This window comes from Microtus pennsylvanicus, chromosome X (assembly GCF_037038515.1).
Source record: "Microtus pennsylvanicus isolate mMicPen1 chromosome X, mMicPen1.hap1, whole genome shotgun sequence".
Taxonomy (NCBI): Eukaryota; Metazoa; Chordata; class Mammalia; order Rodentia; family Cricetidae; genus Microtus; species Microtus pennsylvanicus.
The window spans coordinates 21,580,983-21,605,535 of NC_134601.1; positions in this window are offsets into that span (position 1 = coordinate 21,580,983).

The following is a 24,553-nucleotide window of genomic DNA, read 5'->3' on the forward strand; positions in this document are numbered from 1 at the left end:
AATATGCTAGGCCAATGGGGGAATAAGAACTTGGGGGAGTAGCCAACCAACATCTGATTTGACTTTAGGCTCACTCCATGAGAAGGAACCCATATTCAACTCTCCTTCAGTGACTAAGAAACTGAGACTAGATAGCCAAGAGACCTATAATAAAACTAAATCTTACTGGCCTAAAAAAAGGAAAAAAAATCAATAAAATGTTTTATATTAACATTATTCTATATTCATAGATGAGTGCCTTATTCAGACAATATCAAAGAGGCTACCTCCTGTAGCATATGGGAACAGATACAGAGACTTGCAACCAGACATTATGTAGAAAGAGTATAAATGGGAGTTCTCTATAAAAAAACAAATCCCTCTGCAATTCAGAAAGATGATTTGGGATGTCCTTCTGTATATATGTTGCTTTTATTGGATAATGAATAAAGTTGTTTTAGTCAAAGGCTTAACAGAGTAAAGCCAAGTACGAAATCTGAACAGAGATCTATATAGAGTGGATGCAGTAAGAGAGATGCCATGTAGCTTCTAAAGAAGAAAGATATTGCCAGACCCCTGCTGGTAAGTCACAGCCTCATGGCAATACACAGATTAATGTAAAAGTGGTTAATTTAAGATATAAGAGCTAGGTAGGAATACAGCCAAGCTACTGGCCAAGTAGTATTGTAATTAATATAGTTTCGGTGTGATTTTTTGTGGGGGTTTGAGCAGCCATGAAATGAATGAGCAGTTTCTGCTTACAGAAAGAGCCAGAGGGAATAACGGGCACCAGAAGAACAAGGCCCTCTAAATCAACTAAGTGAGGCTCATATGAGCTCACAGAGACTGAAGTCATAAACACAGGGCCTACTTGGCAATACTATTCATTCCATGGAGTTGAGATTTGGTGGGATTGTTTTATGCTGCTTATCATGATTTCCATACTTTGGGAGAATATAGCACTTTCTTCCTGTAAAATGTTTACTTTTCCTTTTGTTTTACTGGTCTATATATCCCCAATTTATTCACCTTCTTTGTTTTTCCATTTCTTTTTTGAGGCAGGGATCTACTCTGTACCCCTAAATGACCTGGAACCCATATATAAAATAGCTTGCCTTGAACTTGTATAGCAATATACCTGTATCTGCATCCAAAGTGTAGGGATTAAAGAAAAGTATGCCACCTCAACTAAGTTTCACTTTTCTTTCTTAACACCTATCTCATGGGTATTCTCTCACACTATCCTAATTATTAGAATTTAAGTATTCACTCAGATGTCCTATTTTAAAACCAGGTTTTTCTATTCCTGGATATTACCTTCTCTTCAGACATATTTACCTGTTATGCTTCATTTACTAAATTCCATAGTCACACCTTGGATATTAGTGTGGTTATTAATTCTACACTATATCATGACATGCATGTAAAGAAATTATGTGGTAGCAGTACTACTTGGCATGTAAAAATTACTGTGATAACTGTCATGATAGTCATGCATGTTGTTAGGATTATTCCAACTGATATTCCCACTATCTTTAATAAGTATCCTAGAAACCTAAAGTTAAGAAAATGAAATATTAAAATGATGAAGTAGTAGCAGATATTATGGCACTAACATCCAAGGTGTCCTCAAATCTGAAATACATTAGGTACCAACATGGGCCCATGAATGGAAAAGTTTTCATCTGTACACATGGCAAATCACAGGCAAAATACAGTCTTACTGAAGTATTTTGTGAAATGATTAGGCTGTATATATAAGCATATAGGCAACAATTTGAATTTTGTTTTCCAACCTATATCAAATCTCCAAGATATCCAATTATAAATATTTCAAATTTTAATTAACAGGGATTTTCCCCCAGCTAACTTTTTGAAACCTTGGTTTCAATAGTCCTCCCACTGATCTAAGACTGATAGATTGTGTTTTATACCTTTTCCATGGTCCTTGCTCACCTCCTCTCCTTGTTGAGAAAGTCTCAATTTCAAGATACTATAATGAATATTGTTTTTATAGTCTTCTTTATTTCTCTGATTAATTTTGCTCACTGAGACTTTAAAAATTGTTTATATCATGGCATCCCACCAAAATACCTCCAATTATATACACTTGTCCCCATTATGCTGGACATGGTCATTGAAAACACATAACTGTTCTGAGTTGGTTCTATTTAATTCATGACTATTTATCACAAGTAGGCCATTAATAATGAAAGCTTTTTGCCCTATTTTCCTAGTATGATGACTGTCTCACCCAACTATTCAAGTAGTTGGTGTTTTCTTGATGTGGGAGTGTCATATATCAATCTGTTGTTTTAATTGGTTAAGCAATAAAGAAACTGCTTGGCCCTCATAGGTTAAAACATAGGTGGGAGAAGTAAACAGAACAGAATGCTGGGAGGAAGAGGAAGTGAGCTCAGAGACGCCATGCTCCCCTCTCCCAGACAGAGGCTATTGCTCTGCTCTCTGAGGCAGACACATGAAGCTCAGACTCAGGATGGACGTAGGCTAGAATCTTTCCAGGTAAGACTGATGCTACACAGATTATTAGAGATGGGATGATCGGGATATGAATATTAGCCTGTAAGGACTAGAGTTAATGGGCCAAGCAGTGCTTAAAAGAATACAGTGTTCATGTAATCATTTCGAGGCATAAGCTAGCAGGCAGCTGGTGTGTTGGGGATGCAGCCCCGCTGCTCCTAATACTTCATTTCCTCCTATTTTCTTAAATCTTGAAGCACCTTTTCTTTCAAACTCATTTCCAGATAATGTCTTTGCTTTCTATTCCTATTCTTTTACACATTCAGAACTACATGAGGTCTCCTAAACTTTTCTTTTACTACAGGTGCCTATCCAAATGTATGTATAGCTTTATAATCTACTTTCCTTCCATTTCTGTGGTTAACTCACTATACTATTGGGCAATCCCTAGGCCTACCTCAAGAATAAGATCCTATACAGCATTTATGGGCATTGTTTCTGATATCCTCTCATTTTTCATTATTATAATTTCATTTTTGCACAGTAATTCCTCAAGTATATAAACTGCTTCTTTTCTCATTACATATGGTAATTTCTCTACCCATGTCCCTACCAACTACATATATTCCTTTGCTGAAGAAACACTTAAAGAATTGTCTATATTTCCTCTTGAATACAATTGAATTTTCAAACCCAGTTGCCCAGATAAATTGATCTTTTCATAACTGCTAATCCCCCATATGAAATGGCCATTTATCTTTTATTTTCACAGTTGATGTATGAATATGTTTACCAGAATGCATTTCTCTCCATTCCTTAAAATTTCTGATTGTGTCCCTTCCAAATTAGTATATTCATCTGCTTTTATTATAATTTTCATACTTTTCTTTCTTAATTTACATTCTCACTACACTGCCATGTACATATATATCCCTGGGTTAATAAGATAGTTCTTATTGACTACATCAAAATGTTAAATCTCAAATTCTCAAGTTTTCCATTCATGCTGGGTTTTCTCTCCATTAACATTTATTAATCTGTAGTTTTGTGGGCTGTTCCTGCTGCCCGTTGTGTGATTTCTGGTTCCAGAGGGGCAGGGGGTGAGAAGATGTAGAGGTAATGACACAGACTCTGAGAGATTCCAATGCAGAAGCTCTGTCTTATAAAAAAGATAATGGGTTTTTATGGGGTTAAGGAAATTAAGCTGCCTCAGGAATATTTCTGGTTGGTCTTTTTTAAACTGGTGGCAACTGCTGGTATGTTGTAATTGACTACGAGCATGTCATTAGTTAACAAGCTTTTGTTCCGCAGACAGGTTATTTTCGCCATTTTTTTTTGCTCATTGTGAGTTTGCATGCACTTGCTTGTGCTTGCAATATTGTCCTGGCTCATTAATCAATAAAATATGTTTTAGTTATTTAATCTGCAAATTATATTGCTTTTCAAAAAAATAATATTTTTTTCTCTATTAAAGAGGAATCATCAATTTTTCATTATATTTCTCTTTCTTCTAAGGGGATAAATTCTAGGAACATTGTAAATTCAACCTTCTAGCTCTCACAGTGCACAGAGTCACTCTTTCTTTCAATTTGGAGAATTCTTTTTTAAGTTCATAATCATATTTTTAATAATTTTCACTTTAAATTTGAAGGTGATTTTTATCTTAATCTAGAAATTATAAAACATCATATAACATTTATTTTAGAAGGTATTCTTCTGACTGTAGACTATTACACACAAAATATATTGGTATTATTTAAGTAATGCTGGCTATAAATCAAATTTTAACAGTTATACACTAGTTCTAAGAACAGCTAAGGCACCCAAGTCAAGTCACTGAAATAATACTTTTGCATAAAGATTCAAGAGTCATTTTAGCTTCCTTCAAGAAAAAGAAGTACTTCAGACAGAAAGAGTTTTTAGTTGATGTTATTTTCTCTAAAGGGGAAAAAGGAAATTTGTATCTTTAAAAACTTTGGACCTTGATGCAGTCATAGAACTTAGATAGAAACTGAGATAGAAAATGAAAAAGGTTGAGGTCAGTCAGTGTTTTGTTCCTCTGTGACAAAGAATTCTAATCTTAAAATTACCAGTTTCCAGAAAGAAAGTTTTAGTTATATAAGCTGAAAATAAAATCAAAAGCATTGAATCCATGACAGCACAGGTCAAGGAAAGATAAAGACTTGCAACTTTAAAAAAATTTTAAGCCCAGCAAGGACAAATTTGGGTTCCAAATCTAGAACTAATCCAACAATTGGCATCAATTGGGAAGAAAAAACATTTCTTGCTGGTAGATTTTTTATAAAATTATTATAAAATGAACTCATTGATTTATAAATACATTCAGGTATAACTTAATTCCTCAAACTTTAATGTTACTTTTGGATACACTAAAATTGATATAAATTTGAGCATCAAATATATTGTTTTGCTGTAAATTTCCTGTTTTTCCTTAAAAGAATAATTATTTCCTATTTCAACACTGAAAAATCATAAGAAATTCTTATAAACATTTATAGAAATCAGGTTATATTTAATATTAACTTACTAGAGATTGAAACAGACCAAGCTAGGAAATCTCCTAGCACTAGTGTTAAAGATAGTTGTGAGCTAATGTGCATGCTGGAATTATTTGTTAAATATTACTCACAATTAGTTATATAGTTATTTATAAAACATCAAGGTTTGTATACTATTTTTAATTTAAATGTATATATTTACAGATATAATATTTTAGTATACATATAGATGATGCAATGGTAACTAAAATGGAGCAAATACAAATATTCATCATTTACATAACTATCTTTTTGTGACAATAACTTGTGTAATCTACACTTTTAGTATAAGTCCTGAGTATGATACAAAATTAATTATCTTCCTCAGCTCTTTGGATTTGTTCATGTAGTATAATTCTTATAATTCTTATGTTGCATCTTTACAGCTACTTCTTCGCATTCTATTAATTATTTTATATATGGCTTTACTTTTGTCATTATGCTTCCATCATATTTTTCTATTCTATGTATTAGCAAAATCATAAAGCAATTTTATATCTAGTTTATTTGACTTAACACAGTGTTCTCCAGATTCATCTCTGGTATGGCAAATGTCAGGAACTTCTTCATGAAAAAAAAAAATCTAACAACACTTTAGGGTGTGTCTGTGAGTCAACCACAGTTTTTCCCTTCATTTATCAATGTATGTTTTAGTTACTTCAATATCTTTATTGTAAATAATTATGAGATAATCAAGGAAGTATGGATATTTTTATTAGATATCGACATACTTTCCATTATGTATATATTCAGAAGAAGGACTTCTGGGTAGCTTTGCTTTTTATTTCTTTAAAAATCTCCACATTGTTTACCACAATGGTTGCATGATTTTGTAAATGTTATTGATAAATATTATGGCACTTGTTTTGCTTATTTTCTCTGGATTTACTTGTTAGCCAAGGCTTTTTTGGCAATAATCATTGTAGCAAGCTTTTTCTGAAATATTCTGTGGGTCTGATTTGTATTTCCTTAATGACTACTGAGGTAGAACATTTTTTAATATACATTTTGTCCATTTTTAATGTATTCTTCATTTTTTTAAAAAAAATTGTTTCTTTTTTTATTCCAATCCTTAATTGGGTTTGTGTGAATTTAGGAGTTTAATTTTCAAGTGTTCTGGCCTTTGCCAATATGGCTAGAATAAACTTTGAAGTAGACCCCTTTAATAGGTCTACTTAAATTGAGCTTCGTGAATCTGGTTTTCTACCTTTATCAACACTTGGGACATTGTCGATAATTATTTTATCAAATAAGGTTTCAATTTCTGCTTTTATTCTCTACCTTTTGAAACATTCATAATGAGTATCAGTTGATTGCAAGTTGATTGCATAAAAGTCTCTTTGACTTTCCTTACTTCTTTTCATATTTTTCTTCTGTGTTATTTTTAGTATGTGCTTTCAAAGGGCCTATCTCTGTGTTCACAGATTGTTTGGCTTGATATAGTTCTAGTCTTGACATGTTCTTTGGCATTTTTGTATTTTATTCATTTTATTATTCAGCAAAATATTTCTACTTTGTTCTTTTTTATTATATCTCTTTATTGACCTGATGTAGCTCACAAAAATATTTTCCTGCTTTTATTGAACTTTTATATAACTTTGTTTTCTTGTTTCCTAGTGAGTTTCCTTTAACTCTTTCTTTTAATTACTTTCCAGATAATTTGCAAATCACTGTTTCTTTGGGGTCAGTTACTGGAAGTTTAATTTCTTCTTTGGTGTCACCATGTTTCCTTCCTTTTTCCTTTTTTTGTGTGAGTGTATCCTTGTACTAATTTCTGTTGAATCTGTTGTAGTGCTCTCTACTTCAAAAATTTAGACTGTTTTTTATAGGGGCATGTTTACACTTGCAGCAGAGTTGAAAGGTACTGGCTGGGCAGACTGCAATTGCTCTATATTAATTATGCAGGTGCAAGTGCATAACTTCTGTGTTGCTCTGTAAGCTACAGCAAACTTGAACAAAAAAGGTGGTTGCCTCAATGGCCTAGGCTACATGAATTTGTGGCAGTAGAACCATGGATTTTTAGAGCCTTAGTGGCAAGGACTTTGGGGACCTTTCTGTTCTTGTTTTTTCTCAAAGTGAAATATCTTTGCTGAGGACATGCTTCTTAATGTTGAGTAAATCATGCCATCTAGTCAGTTACAGCAGTATTGGGTTGTTCATACAGGGGCTTGGAACAACCATGGAGTCCTGAATTCAAGGTCTTATGAAATTGCTAATACATAACTATCCTGGGACACATGCTTATTCCTCATGTAGAGTGGATAGAGATCATTTACAAAGCCTAGTCGTTGAAATTGGAGACACACTCCAGCAGCTCGGGTTGCCAAAGCAGAGATGGAAGAGTAACCCTGAGTCTTGGGAGTAGGCTGCAACTCCTAAGTTTGCTCTAAGGAAGGAGGGGAGTTGAGTTCAGTTGTAATTGAGCTCATAAAACTAAAGGGGCCCAACACCATCTTGTAAAGCAATGATTCTTAATCCTGGAAAGGTAGAACATGTCTGTCAGTAGCTTAGATTTCTGCCATCCCACGTGATATTACAGTAACACTAAATAAAAACAGTGTCTGATTATGGCTCAGACTCTGTGGATTGGGGGAGCAACAGTGTATCTATTCTATGTCCCAAGAATGAGAGATGATACAACTAGAGAGATGGATCAGTGACTAAAAATATTTTTTTGCTTTCTAGAGGTCTTGGGTTCAGTTCCCAGAGCCCACATCAGGCATCTCACCTATAGCTCTAGTTCCAGGGGAATCAGCTACCCTTTTCTAGCTTCTGAGTATGCTTGCATGCATGTGGTGCATGTGTGTGTGTGACCATATATGCACAAAGTAAATAAATCTTGTAAGATACACAAACAACTCAAAATCTAGGGATCCAGTCCATTTTCAAGAGAAAGGGTGTTTGCTATATTTCTTTTCTTTGAGACTTAATAAATTAAATGACAGCAATAAGCATTGTAGGTGACTCCATTTCTCTGGGAAGAAGTGCACTGAAGCAATTCAGATCTCAGGGCAAAGGTGGAACAGTAGTTGGGTGAAGAATGGTACATCTCCATAGCAACTTGTTCCCAATGATCTGAAGACAATAGCTCATCATAGAGGTGACATATCATGGATAAAAGGCACAGCAACTATCTGTTACTTAAGGAAGACAAATACACATCATGTCTTCAGTTTCGAGATGTCACATGCCATCACAGCTTCGGGCAAACAATATAGGTTTTCTTGATGGTGGGAGAATAGAGGCATGTAGATTCCATGAACATTCTTCAGCTTCATTCACTGTCTAATTCCAAATATTATAGATGTCAAAGAGAAGTTGATAAAGATCCCTATCAATCTCCTTTTCTTCACAAAGGGCCCTCTCTTTTGGTTCTAAGCCGACCTTGACTTGGGACTGGGGATTGTATTCTGTTTCCTTTCCTTTGTTAGTTAGAAATCCTGGTTTCTGTGCACTATAGAATTGCTGTCATCCCTTTGTATACTTTTTCCAGAATGCAGTTATCTTACTGTTAATTATGTTTAATGACCAACAAGGACATATTTTAGTAACTTCTAGTTGACCTCCCAACTGACATCACTCCTAATTCATTTATATTGATAAAATGACTATCTTTACTAAGTGTAAGTTGGATTCTACTTTTATTTGTTTTTCATTTTCTTTATGTTGCAAAAAACCAAACTATAATTTTCTACAATAAATCATGATAACTGTTTTTGGCTTAAAGAGAACATTACAAATGAACATTGATTAGAGATTCTGAGATGTAACTCATTCATCAAGACATATATATATATATATATATATATATATATATATATATATATATATATATATATATATATATATATGTATATATATACCAAAGTGAATGCTAATCAACTCACCTTACACATTTTACATAACATATTGAACTATTTCATTCTACATACATGGCCAACAATTCTGTGAGAAATGACTACAGAAAATTGGTCTTTCAAACTTGGTATTAGCATATTTGTTATGAGAGGGTGGTGAGAACAGATGACAGTCAGATATGTAAGTGCAGAAAAGAGGGGTAGGTCCATTTCATTTCTTCTAAATATAAACTTTGAAAAATTGCTTGGATAAATATAGTCTATATATTTTCTCTGAGATACCTCAAATCTTCCCTGTGTTTTATGCCATAATCTCTGTAGAACGGAATGTTTTCTTTTCTTACTATGTGTTTGTTCATTTAATCCTTGAATTATTATTTCATACATCTTTACTTAGTGTTTACTATTGCCACACACTGTTGTTGTACTGGATGATACAGGAGTGAAAAAAATAGATATGGTAATTATCTTAGAAGTTTCTGGAAAAAACAAGCCTGGATATATCCAATATTTCTTTCCCTGAAGTGGCTGTGATATAGTATGTAATCAAGAGAATACTATCAACAACAGGTTGCCTAGGGAAAGCACACCATAATTGACAACAAACAGACATAAAGAAGCACTGAAATTTTCAACAAACTATGAAAGTTTCAGCTACATATTCTAAATCTATATATGCCTGCTAGTTCTATAAACACACATATATATATATTTGTTAAAGCCATGTATAACCAAATGTCTATGTTAACATAAATTTTAGTATACAAATTGCATATCAGTAAAGTGTATTTATAAAGAAAAATAATTGAATTGAAGGAATACGAAAACGATTTATTGTTTAAAACTGAAGGTAGATGGGGCTGATGGGGGAGAGTCTTCTGTTTTGTGTTAATTTCACTGGTTAAATAAAGAGACTGCCCTGGCCCTTTAATAGGACAGAAAATTAGGTAGGCGGAGTAAACAGAACAGAATGCTGGGAGAAAGAAGCTGAGTCAGGGAGTCGCCATGATTCTCCCACCCGACACAGCCGCAGGTTAAGATCTTCCCTGGTAAGCCACCTCATGGGCTAAACAGATTATTAGAGATGGGTTAGATCAATATGTAAGAGCTAGCCAAGAAGAGGCTGGAACTAATGGGACAAGCAGTATTCAAAAGAATACAGTTTCCCCGTAATTATTTTGGGTATAAAGCTAGCTGTGTGAGCGGCCGGTGCCAGGGACGCAGCCCTGCTGCTCCTATTTCAACGGAGTGGCGCCCAACCAGGAACATAGCACGCTACTCATATTTCAACAGAGTGGCACTCACCGTGGTAACAAACTCCACGTAAAACCTGAGAGAACTTAATTTTAAACAGAGAAAAAAAAAAGTTTAACGCAGATTTTTGCTGTTTGTTGGTGGCATGCTGTAGAGAGATTTCCTGATTCGGCAACAGCAGCAGAAAAAAAGTTGCATCATTTTAAAGTGTGGCTTCCTAGGACTGTGCCGCCAGTGCAAACTCTGGCTTTAAAGCATTTCAACGGCTTTTATGGGACTGGATGTTTGTGTTCCCGCTTGGGATCTGAGGAGAGTGCTCTGAGATCGTGCTGATGGCTCAGCGCTCCCCTCCTGCTCCTGGGCAGACAGCAGAATCAGGCTTAGGCAGGCGGAAGAGCATGGCGGATTCCTGCTGCCATACAGAGATGCGTTTTCAGACTGCACAGTGCTCTGTGTGTCAGATTTGGCTGTAACTTGGATGAAAAGAGTTTCTGTGCTGCACGCTCAGTCTCAGAGTTAAACTGCTGACTGTGGTGCCAATGTGGACTTGCTGTGTGCCTGGAACTGTGCTCAGCTCAGGGGCACCAAATGGCTCTGAGAGGCTGGAGCGGCTGCTCCCTGCTGAACTGTGCTGACCTCAGGCAGGAACTACTGTAGTGACCATAATAACAGCACAGTTAAGGTTTTGACTGGGCAGGACACATGCGGTACCGTATTACTTGTACATGGTGAAGAACTGCTTAACATTTTAAGAAATGCTCCTGGATAGTAAAAAAAATTACAGAATCACAATAAAACAGATTCAGACAGACCAATAAATGGATCACAGTGTTGGATGAGTATACATAGGCTTGAGAGAAAATAAAAATATAGAGAATAAAGTTAATGGTTTTTTTTAAAAAAAGGGTAAAGTCTTTAAAGAAACAGAGTACAGATAGTTAAGAGATTAAAAGAAATAAAGAAAATAAGCCACGAAAAATGGAAAATTCACAGAGTCTGGATTTTGTACATTGTGTTTTCTTTAAAATTTTTGACTGTGAAGGAGCTAAGTACAGAGAGACATTTCATTACATGGGCTGCCAAGCTAAACCAGATGGATATAACGGTATTACGATTTCAAAATTTGGTTCTAAGGATATGATGCTTTGGAGAGGGTCTTCTTTTGTTTTCACAGAGGACCAGACCCTGTCAATTGATTCTATCCTGATATGGTATGATAGACCACGACCTCCTGAAAAGTTGCTGTGAACATCCTCAAAAAATTACTTCACTCAACTGCCAACTGAGATAAACCTGGCACACAGGTTACACCCTAAATGATCTGATTAACAGCACCCCCATTCAGCAGAAAGCAGTTTGGAGAGAAAAACCTGCGCCCATGTTTCCAAAATATTGTTTATAAATGTTCTTTTACATTTAAAGGGGGAAATGATATAGGTATGAGTAATTTGCATTGGTATGGATTTTAAGGTCAATTTTGTTATATGTATATGTATTTCTGATCTTGATTAAGGTATTGTGATTGTGTAGTTCATTTTTAAAATGTAAGGTATAATTAGGAAATATTGGTTGTTGATGGATAATCATAACTAATAGTCAAGTTTGTAGTTATGTTACTTAGACTTTCTAGATACATAGAGATGTATTTCAGATAGGCATTCTACATATCTCTCAAAGGCTACAGAATATGGCATTCGAAATATTTTAATAACTTAGGAATTTTCATGAAAATGACACATGTCTGCTCCTGGCGGCACCAATCAACTTCAAGAGGAAGATGGCCATCGAAGAGGATCCTTATGGAGTTTGATAACCATTTGGGCAAGAAACTGCTCTTGCCTGGACTGTTGCATAAAATGGACACAGAGAACCTGCAGAGTGAGGACTGCTGAACTTGCCTAAAGGTGAGATGGTCTTTTGGGGTTCTTGACTCATGAAAGAGTCTGCAAGACATTCTGCAGGACACACAGATAGTGACTGAACTGTCTTTGAAATTTCCTGCTTCATGGAAATGTCTGCTGGATACTCTGGGCCTGAAGGCTGAAGATGGATGCCCCAATGATACAGAGGAACTTTGGGTGACTGTACAGGCAGCGAGATGTCTCTCTAAATTCTAGAGCTTTGGATTTTTTGTTTGCTTAGGTAATATTGTATCCTTCTGGAGTCTTTGATGGAGTTGAATAATGGTTAGTTATAGTTATAATTTTCCTTAGTTATGATAAAAGATAAAATAGATATAATTATTGTAACTGTAATTCTTGCTTAATATCTGTTTTGTTATATGTAATCTTACTGTGTTAAAGTTAAAGCCTTCCTTTTTTGTTTAAACAGAAAAAGGGGAAATGATGGGTGAGAGTCTTCTGTTTTGTGTTAATTTCATTGGTTAAATAAAGAGACTGCCCTGGTCCTTTAATAGGACAGAAAATTAGGTAGGAGGAGTAAACAGAGCAAAATGCTGGGAGAAAGAAGCTGAGTAAGTGAGTCACCATGATTCTCCCACCCGACACAGCCTGAGGTAAGATCTTCCCTGGTAAGACACCTCGTCGTGTTACAGGGGTATTAGAAATGGGTTAGATCGATATGTAAGAGCTAGGCAATAAGAGGCGGGAACTAATGGGCCAGACAGTGTTTAAAAGAATAGAGTTTCCATGTAATTATTTCGGGGCATAAGCTAGCCATGTGGGCTGCTGGGTGCCGGGAACGCAGCCCCGATGCTCCTACTACAACATGGGGCTGGAGAAATAGGTAAGTGTCTTTATTTTTTTTCCATTTTTATAAATTTCTTTATTTATTACGGATTTCTGCCTCCTCCCCGCCACCGCCTCCCATTTTCCTCCCCCTCCCCTGATCAAGTCACCCTCACTCATCTGCTCAAAGAGCAATCAGGGTTCTCTGACCGGTGGGAAGCCCAAGGACCGCCCACCTCTATCCAGGTCTCCTAAGGTGAGCATTCAAACTGCCTAGGCTCCCCCAAAGCCAGTACGTGCAGTAGGATCAAAAACCCACTGCGATTGTTCTTGAGTTCCCATTCTTCCTTATTGTCCTCTATGTTCAACTAGTTCAAATTTATCCCATGCTTTTTCAGACTCAGTCCAGCTGGCCTTGGTGAGTTCCCTATAGAACATCCCCATTGTCTCAGTGTGTGGGTGCACCCCTTGCGGTCCTGAGTTCCTTGCTCGCGCTTCGTCTCCATTTGCTCCTGATTTGGACCTTGAGATTTTTGTCCGGTGTTCCAGTGTGGGTCTCTGTCTCTGTCTCCTTTCTTTGCCTGATGAAGGTTAATATTCAGGAGGATGCCTATGTGTTTGTCTTTGGATTCACCTTCTTATTTAGCTTCTTTAAGATCACATATTACAGATTCAGTGATCTAATTTATGGCTAGAAACCAATTATGAGTGAGTACATCCCATGTTCATGTTTTTGGGTCTGGGTTACCTCATTCGGGATAGTGTTTTCTATTTCCATCCATTTGTATGCAAAATTCAAGAAGTCCTTGTTTTTTACTGCTGAGTAATACTCTAATATGTATATATTTCATACTTTCTTCATCCATTCTTCCGTTGAAGGGCATCTAGGTTGTTTCCAGGTTCTGGCTATTACAAACAATGCTGCTATGAACATAGTTGAGCATATACTTTTGTTGTATGATAGGGCCTCTCTTGGGTATATTCCCAAGAGTGGTATTGCTGGATCCAGGGGTAGGTTGATCCCGAATTTCCTGAGAAACTGAAACACTGCTTTCCAGAGTGGTTGTACAAGTTTGCATTCCCACCAGCAGTGGGTGAGTGTACCCCTTTCTCCACAACATCTCCAGCAAAGGCCATCATTGGTGTTTTTTATTTTAGCCATTCTGACGGGTGTAAGATGGTATCTTAAAGTTGTCTTGATTTGCATTTCCCTGATCGCTAAGGACGTTGAGCATGACCTTAAGTGTCTTTTGGCCATTTGAAGTTCTTCTGTTGAGAATTCTCTGTTCAGCTCAGTGCCCTATTTTATAATTGGGTTGATTAGCCTTTTACGGTCTAGTTTCTTGATTTCTTTACACATTTTGGAGATCAGACCTTTGTCAGTTGCGGGGTTGGTCAAAATCTTCTCCCAGTAAGTGGATTGCCTTTTTGTCTTAGTGACAGTGTCCTTTGCTTTACAGAAGCTTCTCAGTCTCAGGAGGTCCCATTTATTCAATGATGCCCTTAGTGTCTGTGCTGCTGGGGTTATACGTAGGAAGTGGTCTCCTGTGCCCATGTGCTGTAGAGTACTTCCCACTTCCTCTTCTATCAGATTCAGGGTGTTCGGATTGATATTGAGGTCTTTAATTCATTTGGACTTGAGTTTTGTGCATGTTGATAGATATGGATCTATTTTCATTCTTCTACAGATTGACATCCAGTTTTGCCAGGACAATCTGTTGAAGATGCTCTCTTTTTTCCATTGTATACTTTTAGCTCCTTTATCAAAAATCAGGTGTTCATAGGTTTGTGAGTTAAAGTCAGGATCTGCTATTCAATTCCATTGGTCGACTTCTGTGTTTTTATGCCAATAACAAGCTGTTTTCAATACTGTAGCTCTGTAATAGAGTTTGAAGTCAGGGATGGTAATGCCTCCAGACAATCCTTTATTGTATAAGATTGTTCTGGCTATCCTGGGTTTTTTGTTCTTTTATATAAAGTTGATTATTGTCTTCTCCAGATCTGTGAAGAATTTTGATGGGATTTTGATGAGGTTTGCATTGAATCTATAGATTGCTTTTGGTAGAATTGCCATTTTTACTATGTTGATCCTCCCAATCCAAGAGCAAGGGAGGTCCTTCCATTTTCTGGTGTCTTCTTCAATTTCTTTCTTCAAAGACTTATAGTTCTTGTCAAATAGATCTTTCACTTCCTTGGTCAGGGTTACCCCTAGATATTTTATGCTATTTGTGGCTATCGTGAAAGGTGATGCTTCTCTGATTTCCCTCTCTGCTTCCTTATCCTTAGTGTAAAGGAAGGCAACTGATTTTTTGGAGTTGATCTTGTATCCTGCCACATTACTAAAGCTGTTTATCAGCTGTAGGAGATCTTTGGTAAAATTTTTGCGGTCGCTTATGTATACTATCATATCATCTGCCAATAACCAAAGCTTAACTTCTTCCTTTCCAATACGAATCCCCTTGATCTCCTTATGTTGTCTTATTGCTATTGCTAGAACTTCAAGCACTATATTGAAGAGGTATGGAGAGAGTGGACATCCTTGTCGTGTTCCTGATTTTAGTGGGATGCCTTTGAGTTTTTCTCCATTTAATTTAATGTTAGCTGTTGGCTTGTTGTAAATCGCTTTTATTATATTTAGGTAGGATCCTTTTATCCCTATTTTCTCTAAGACTTTTATCATAAAGGGGTGTTGAATTTTGTCGAATGCTTTTTCAGCATCTAATGAAATGATCATATGTTTTTTTTCTTTCAGTTTATTTATATGATGGATTACATTGATAGGTATGATGAACCAGCCCTGCATCTCTGGGATGAAGCCTACTTGATCATAATGGATAATTTTTCTAATGTGTTCTTGGATTCGGTTTGCCAGTATTTTGTTGAGGATTTTTGCGTCGATGTTCATGAGTGAAATTGGCCTGTAATTCTCTTTCCTGTTTGAGTCTTTGTGTGGTTTTGGTATCAGAGTGACTGGAGCTTCATAAAAGGAATTTGGTAATGACCCTTCTGTTTCTATATTGTGGAATACATTAAGGAGTATAGGTATCAGCTCTTCTTGGATGTTCTGGTAGAATTCTGCATTGAAACCATGTGGTCCTGGGCTTTTTTTTTTTTTAGGGAAGTTTTTGATCACAGCTTCTAATTCTTTGCCACTAACAGGTCTGTTTAGATTGTTTTCCTGGTCCTGGTTTAACTTTGGTATATGGTATTTATCTAAAAAGTGTCCATTTCCTTTACATTTTCCAGTTTTGTGGCATATAGGCTTTTGTAGTAAGATCTAATGATTCTCTGAATTTCCTCTGTGTCTGTGGTTATGTCCCCCTTTTCATTTCTGATCTTATTTATTTGCGTGTTCTCTCTCTGTCATTTAATTAGTTTGGATAGGGGTTTGTCGATCTTGTTGATTTTCTACAAGAACCAACTTTTTGTTTCATTGATTCTTTGGACTGTTTTCTGTGTTTCTATTTTGTTGATTTCAGCCCTCAGTTTGATTATTTCCAGTCTTCTACTTCTCATGGGCATGTCTGCTTCTTTTTTTTCTAGAGCGTTCAGGTGTGTTGTTAAGTCCCCAATGTATGCATTCTCCGTTTTCTTTAAGTGGGCACTTAGTGCTATGAATTTTCCTCTTAGCACTGCTTTCAATGTGTCTCATAGGTTTGACTATGTTGTCTCTTTATTTTCATTAAATTCAAGGGAGACTTTAATTTCTTTCTTAATTTCTTCCTTGATCCAGGTGTGGTTCAGTAGTTGACTGTTCAGTTTCCGTGAGTTTGTCGGCTTTCTGTGGGTAGCATTGTTGTTGAATTCTAACTTTAATCCGTGGTGATCAGATATGACACAGGTGGACACTGATATTTTTTTTTGTATCTGTGGAGGTTTCCTTTGTTTCCAAGTATGTGGTCAATTTTTGAGAAGGTTCCATGAGCTGCAGAGAAGAAGGTATATTCTTTCCTATTTGGGTGGAATGTTCTATAGATGTCTGTTAAATCCATTTGCTTCATTACCTCCAATAATTCTCTTAATTCTCTATTAGGGTTCTGTCTGATTAACCTGTCCCTTGGAGAGAGAGGTGTGTTGAAGTCTCCTACTGGTAGTGTGTGTGGTTTGATGTCTGCCTTGAGTTCTATTAATATTTCTTTTACATAAGTAGGTGCTTTTATATTGGGAACGTAGATATTCAGGATTGAGACATCATCCTGATGAATTGTTCCTGTTATTAGTATAAAGTGACCATTTCGGTCTCTTCTGATTGATTTTAGATTGAAGTCAGTTTTGTTAGAAATTAGTATGGCCACGCCTGCTTTTTTCTTAGGACCATTTGCTTGAAACACCTTTTCCCAACCCTTTACTCTGAGTAGGTGCCTGTCTTTGTGGTTGAGATGTGTTTCTTGCAAACAGCAGAATGTTGGATCCTGTTTTCTTATCCAATCTTTTAGTCTGTGCCTTTTTATAGGTGAATTGAGCCCATTAATATTAAGTGATATTAATGACCAGTGGTTGTTTACTCCGGTTATTCTAATTGCTTTTTGTAGTAGAGATTGTGTGTCTCCCTTCTTTGAGATGTGCTGGTGAAGGATCGCTAGATGCCTGAGTTATTGTAGGCAGTGTTGGCAGTATTGGATTCCTTGGGTTGCGATTTTCCTTCTATTACTTTCTGTAGGGCTGGATTTGTGGCTATGCATTGTTTAAATTTGTTCTTATCCTGGAATGTCTTGTTTTTTCCATTGATAATGAATGATAGCTTGGCTGGGTATAGTAGTTTGTGTTTGCATCCATGGTCTCTTATCTTCTGCAGTACATCTATCCAGGACCTTCTGGCTTTCATAGTTTCCATAGAGAAGTCAGGTGTAAGTCTGATCGATTTACCTTTATAAGCTAATTGGCCTTTTTCCTTTGCAGCTCTTAATATTCTTTCTTTAACCTGTATATTTTTTGTTTTGATTATTATATGGCGAGGAGATGTTTTTCTTTGATCCAGTCTGTTTGGTGTTCTGTATGCTTCTTGAATATTTAAATGAATATCTTTCTTTATATTGGGAAAGATTTCTTCCATAATTTTGTTGAAAATATTTTCTGGGCCTTTGAGCTGTGACTCTTCTCCTTATTCTATTCCTATTATTCTTAGGTTTGGTCTTTTTATTGTGTCCCATATTTCCTGAATGTTTTGTGTTGAGAATTTGTTGGCTTTGCTGTTTTCTTTGATCTGTTCGTTTATTTTCTCTATGGTGTCTTCAGCACCTGAGATTCTTTCTTTTATCTCTTGTGTTCTATTGATTATGCTTTTTCTGTAGACTCTGCTCGTTCACCTAGATTTTCCATATCCACCTGGTCCTCAGTTTGTATTTTCTTCCTTCCCTTCATTTCAGTTTTCAATTCTTGAACTGTTTCCATTACCTGTTTGATCATTTTTTTCTTAGTTTCCCAGGGTATCATGTATGTATTTACTCATTTCTTCAAACTTTTTGTTATACTTCTCATCCATTTCTATAAGGGCATTTTTGACATTTTGTTTAAGGGACTCTATTGACTTCATAAAGTCAATTTTTTCCACTTCTTCTGTGTTAGGTTGTTCAAATACATCTGTTGTAAGATCATTGGGTTCTGGTGTTTTCATGTTGTTTTTCAGATTATTGGGTGAATTCTTTCCTTGTTGTCTGCCCATCTCCTTCTATTGATCCTATCTAATGGGTCTTTTAAGAACCGGATCAGGTTTCCCTGCTGGCCAGGGGCTCCTCTTACAAAATGCCATCGCTCTGTTTCCTGGTTCCTGCCGCAGGCCAAGAACCCTCTCACCCCTCCGAAGTGTCTTCAGGACAGGACCAGGCTCCTCGTTTGCCAGTGAACTGGCTAACCAGAGGCCTACCTCTTTGATTTAATTGTAGTAGGGCGATCTGCTCTCCTTTTTGCACGCCTGTCCCCGCCACTTTCGTCTGCCTCCAAGCTGGTCCCTGCTGCTTGCGTCTCCAGCGCTGGTCCCCCAAAGCCTCTTCCTGAACGTGGTGTCTCTCTGCTGCTTCTGGACACCGCTGCCTCTCCACCTCCGTGCATCTGGACACCGCGGCCTCTCAGCCTCTGTGCATCTAGGGTAAGTGTCTTTATTAAGAGCATTTACTGCTCTTCCCAATGGCCAACGTTCAGTTTCTAGCACCATTATGGATAACTCACAAGCTCCTCTAACTTCAGCTCCAAGGAATCTTATACCCTCTTCTAATCTCCAAATGACCTTTACTTATTTGTCACATATGAATGTAAAAATACACAGATACTCATAAATAAAAACAAAAATCAGCCTTTTAAGAAATTAAGATAGGAGTTACTTGGAAAAGGAAGAAGAGGGTAAATAAGGTAAATAGTGGGATGATGTGGCTTAAGGAGTGGATAACGAAGTTTTGCATTTTGACTAGAGTGATAACTATAAGCACCCCTACCTCCTGATACTTCATTGAAACACCCAGTTTTTATGATTTTCATACATCAGTGTTTTATCACTCAAATATGAAAACTTGAATGGAAGTCAGTTATCATCATTACTTAAAGGCAATATACTACAGTGAAGCCCTGAACCACGAAGTACAAGAATGCTGGATACAGAAAGAACTTTTTTTTTATTGAGAAAAGGAAAAAATAAAAACAAGTTTCCGCCTCCTCCCAGCCTCCCATTTCCCTCCCCCTCCTCCCATCCTTCTCCCCCTCCTCCCACCGTTCTCCCCATCCCCCCACTTCTCTCACCCTCCCTCTCCAGTCCAAAGAGCAGTCAGGCTTACCTGACATGTGGTAAGTCCTAGGTCCTCCCCCCTCCGTCCATATCTAGGAAGGCGAACATCCAAACTGGCTAGGCTCCCACAAAGCCAGCACATGAATTAAGATCAAAACCCTGTGACATTGTCCTTGGCTTCTCATCAGCCCTCATTGTTCGCCATGTTCAGAGAGTCCGGTTTTATCCCATGCTTTTTTAGTCACAGTCTAGCTGGCCTTGGTGATCTCCCAATAGATCAGCTACACTGACTCAGTGGGTAGGTGCACCCCTCGTGGTCCCGACTTCTTTGCTCATGTTCTCCCTCCTTCTGCTCCTCATTGGGACCTTGGGAGCTCAGTCCAGTGCTCCAGTGTGGGTCTCTGTCTCTATCTCCATCCATCACCAGATGAAGGTTCTATGGTGATATGCAAGATATTCGTCAGTATTGCTATAGGATAGGGTCATTCCAGGTTCCCTATCCTCAGCTGCCCAAAGAACTAACTGGGGACATTGGCTTGGGCTACTGGGAGCCACTCTAGGTTCAAGTCTCTTGCCAATCCTAAGGTGGCTACCTTAACTAAGAATTGTACTTCCGTGCTCCTCTATCCAACCTGCCCTTTTCCTCAAGTTCCCCCCATCCTCCCCTTCTCCCTTTTCTCTCCCCATCTCCCCTTACGCCCATCCCACCCCACCCCCAAGATCCCACTTTTCTCCCTGGCAATTTTGTCTACTTCCCATAGCCAAGAGGATAACTATATGTTTTTCCTGTGGTTCACCTTCTTACTTAGCTTCTTTAGGTTCACCAATTGTAGACTCCGTGACCCTTATTTATGGCTAGAAACCAATTATAAGTGAGTACATCCCATGTTCATCTTTTTGGGTCTGGGTTACCTCACTCAGGATAGTGTTTTCTATTTCCATCCATTTGCACGCAAAATTTGAGAAATCATTTTTTTTTTTACCACTGCGTAGTACTCTAATGTGTATATATTCAACACTTTCTTTATCCGTTCTTCCATTGAAGGGCATCTAGGTTGTTTCCAGGTTCTGGCTATTACCTGGTTCATACCAGGTTCTGCTATGAACATAGTTGAACAAATGCTTTTCTCATATGATAGGGCATCTCTTGGGTATATTCCCAAGAGTGGTATTGCTGGATCCAGGGGTAGGTTGATCCCGAATTTCCTGAGTAACCAAAACACTGATTTCCAAAGTGGTTGCACAAGATTGCATTCCCACCAGCAATGGATGAGGGTACCCCTTCTTCCACAGCCTCTCCAGAAAAGGCTATCATTGGAGTTTTTGTTTTTTATTTTAGCCATTCTGACAGGTGTAAGATGATATCTCAAAATTGTTTTGATTGTCATTTCCCTGATCGCCTAGGAGGTGGAGCATGACCTCAAGTGTCTTTTGGCCATTTGAACTTCTTCTGTTGAGAATTCTCTGTTCAGTTCAGTGCCCCATATTTTAATTGGGTTAATTTGCATTTTAAAGTCTAGTTTCCTGAGTTATCTATATATTTTGGAGATCAGACCTTTGTCTGTAGCGGGGTTGATGAAGATCTTCTCACAGTCAGTAGGTTGCCTTTTTTTTAGTGACAGTTTCCTTTGCTTTACAGAAGCTTCTCAGTTTTAGTAGGTCCCATTTATTCAATGTTGCCCTTAATGTTTCTGCTGCTGGGGTTATACCTAGGAAGCTATCTCCTGTGCCCATCTGTTGTAGGGTTCTTCCCACTTTCTCTTCTATCAGGTTCAATGTGTTCTGACTGAAAGTGAGGTCTTTAATCCGTTTGGACTTGAGTTTTATGCATGGTGATAGATATGGGTCTATTTTCATTCTTCTACAGTTTGACATCCTGTTATGCCAGCACCATTTGTTGAAGATGCTTTCTTTCTTCCATTGTATACTTTTAGCTCCTTTATTGAAAATGAGGTGATCATAGGTTTGTGGGTTAAAATTCGGGTCTTTTATACGATTCCATTGGTTGACTTCTGTGTTTTTATGCCAATAACAAGCTGTTTTTAATACTGTAGCTCTGTAATAGAGTTTGAAGTCAGGGATGGTAATGCCTCCAGAAGATCCTTTATTGTATAGGATTGTTTTGGCTATCCTGGGTTTTTTGTTTTTCCATATAAAGTAGATTATTGTCCTCTCAAGATCTGTGAAGAATTTTGATGGGACATTGCTGGGGATTGCATTGAATCTATAAATTGCCTTTGGTAGAATTGCCATTTTTACTATGTTGATCCTCCCAATCCAAGAGCAAGGGAGGTCCTTCCATTTTCTGCTATCCTCCTCAGTTTCTTTCTTCAATGCCTTAAAGTTCTTGTCAAATAGGTCTTTCACTACCTTGGTTAGAGTTACCCCAAGATATTTTATGCTGTTTGTGGCTATCATGAAAGGTGAAGCTTCTCTGATTTCCCTCTCTGCTTCCATATACTTTGTGTATAAGAGGGTGACTGATTTTTCGGAGTTCATTTTGTATCCTGCCACATTACTAAAGGTGTTTATCAGGTGTAAAAGTTCTTTGGTGGAGTTTTGGGGGTCGCTTATGTACACTATCATATCATCTGCAAATAATGAAAGTTTCACTTCTTCCTTTCCAATTTGAATCCCCTTGATCCCCTTATGTTGTCTTATTGCTATTGCTAGAACTTCAAGCACTATATTGAAGAGGTATGGCGAGAGTGGACAGCCTTGTTGTGTTCCTGAGTTTAGTGGGATGGCTTTGAATTTCTCTCCGTTTAATTTGATGTTAGCTGTCGGCTTGCTGTATATAGCTTTTATTATATTTAGTTATGACCCTTGTATCCCTAATCTCTCCAATACTTTTATCAAAAAGGGATGTTGAATTTTGTCAAATGCTTTTTTATCATCTAATGAAATGATCATATGTTGTTTTTTCTTTCAGTTTATTTATATGATGGATTACACTGATAGATTTTTGTATGTTGAACCAGCCCTGCGTCTCTGGGATTAAGCCTACTTGATCATAATGGATAATTTTTCTAATGTGTTCTTGGATTCAGTTTGCCAGTATTTTGTTGAGGATTTTTGCGTCAATGCTCATGAGTGAAATTGGCCTATAATTCTCTTTCTTGGTTGAGTCTTTGTGCGGTTTTGGTATCAGTGACTGTAGCCTCATAAAAGGAATTTGGCAATGCCTCTTCTGTTTCTATATTGTGAAATACATTAAGGAGTATAGGTATTAGGTCTTCTTCGAAGTTCTGGTAGAATTCCACATTGAAACCATGTGGTCCTGGGCTTTTTTTTTAGGGAGGTTTTTGATCACAGCTTCTAATTCTTCGCCACTAACAGGTCTGTTTAGCTTGCTCACCTGGTCCTGGTTTAACTTTGATATATGGTATTTATCTAAAAAGTGTCCATTTTCCAGTTTTGTGGCATATAGGCTTTTGTAGTATGATCTAATGATTCTCTGAATTTCCTCTGTGTCTGTGGTTATGTCCCCCTTTTCATTTCCGATCTTATTTATTTGTGTGTTCTCTCTCTGTCGTTTAATTAGTTTGGATAGGGGTTTGTCGATCTTGTTGATTTTCTCCAAGAACCAGCTTTTTGTTTCATTGATTCTTTGGACTGTTTTCTGTGTTTCTATTTTGTTGATTTCAGCCCTCAGTTTGATTATTTCCAGTCTTCTATTCCTCCTAGGTGAGTCTGCTTCTTTTTTTTCTAGAGCTTTCAGGTGGGCTATTAAGTCTCCAATGTGAGCTTTCTCTGTTTTCTTTAAGTGGGCACTTAGTGCTATGAACTTTGGTCTTAGGACTGCATTCATAGTGTCCCATAATTTTGAGTATGTTGTTTATTTATTTTCATTGAATTCCAGGAAGACTTTAATTTCTTTCTTTATTTCTTCCTTAATCCAGGTTTTGTTCAGTAGTTGACTGTTCAGTTCCCATGAATATGTAGGCTTTCTGTGGTAGCATTGTTGTTGAATTCTAACTTTAATCCATGGTGATCTGATAAGACACAGGTGGTTACTAATATTTTTTTTGTAACTGTGGATGTTTGCTTTGTTACCGACTATGTGGACGATTTTCAGAAGGTTCCATGAGCTGCAGAGAAGAAGGTATATTCTTTCCTATTTGGGTGGAATGTTCTATAGATGTCTGTTAAGTCCAATTGATTCATTACCTCCATTAATTCTCTAATTTCTCTATTAGGTTTCTGTCTGATTGACCTGTCCATTGGTGAGAGAGGAGTGTTGAAGTCTCCTACTATTAGTGTGTGTGGTTTGATGGCAGCCTTGAGTTGTAGTAATGTTTCTTTTATGTACGTGGGTGCTTTTATATTAGGGGCATAGATGTTCAAGATTGAGACTTCATCCTGATGAATTGTTCCCGTTATGAGTATAAAATGCCCCTCTCTATCTCTTCTGATTGATTTAAGTTTGGAGTCAACTTTCTTAGAAATTAGTATGACAACACCTGCTTGTTTCTTAGATTCATTTGCTTGATGAGCCTTTCCCCAGCCCTTTACTCTGAGTAGGTGCCTGTCTTTGTGGTTGAGGTGTGTTTCTTGTAAACAGCAGAATGTTGGATCCTGTTTTCTTATCCAATCTCTTAGCCTGTGCCTTTTTATAGGTGAGTTGAGTCCATTGACATTAAGTGATATTAATGACCAGTGGTTGTTAACTGCGGTCACTTTTTTAGTCGTAGAGTTTGTGTGTTTCCCTTCTTTGAGTTGTGTTGGTGAAGGGTCTCTAGATGTCTGAGTTATTGTGGTCATTGTTGGACTCTTTGGTTAGTGATTTTCTTTCTATTACTTTCTGTAAGGCTTTATTTGTGGCTGGGTATTGTTTAAATTTGTTTTTATTCTGGAAAATTTTATTTTCTCCATATATAGTGAACGAAAGCTTGGTTGGGTATAGTAATCTGGGCTTGCATCCATGGTCTCTCAGTTTCTGCAGTACATCTATACAGGACCTTCTGGCTTTCATGGTTTCCATGGAGAAGTCAGGTGTAAGTCTGATAGGTTTACCTTTAT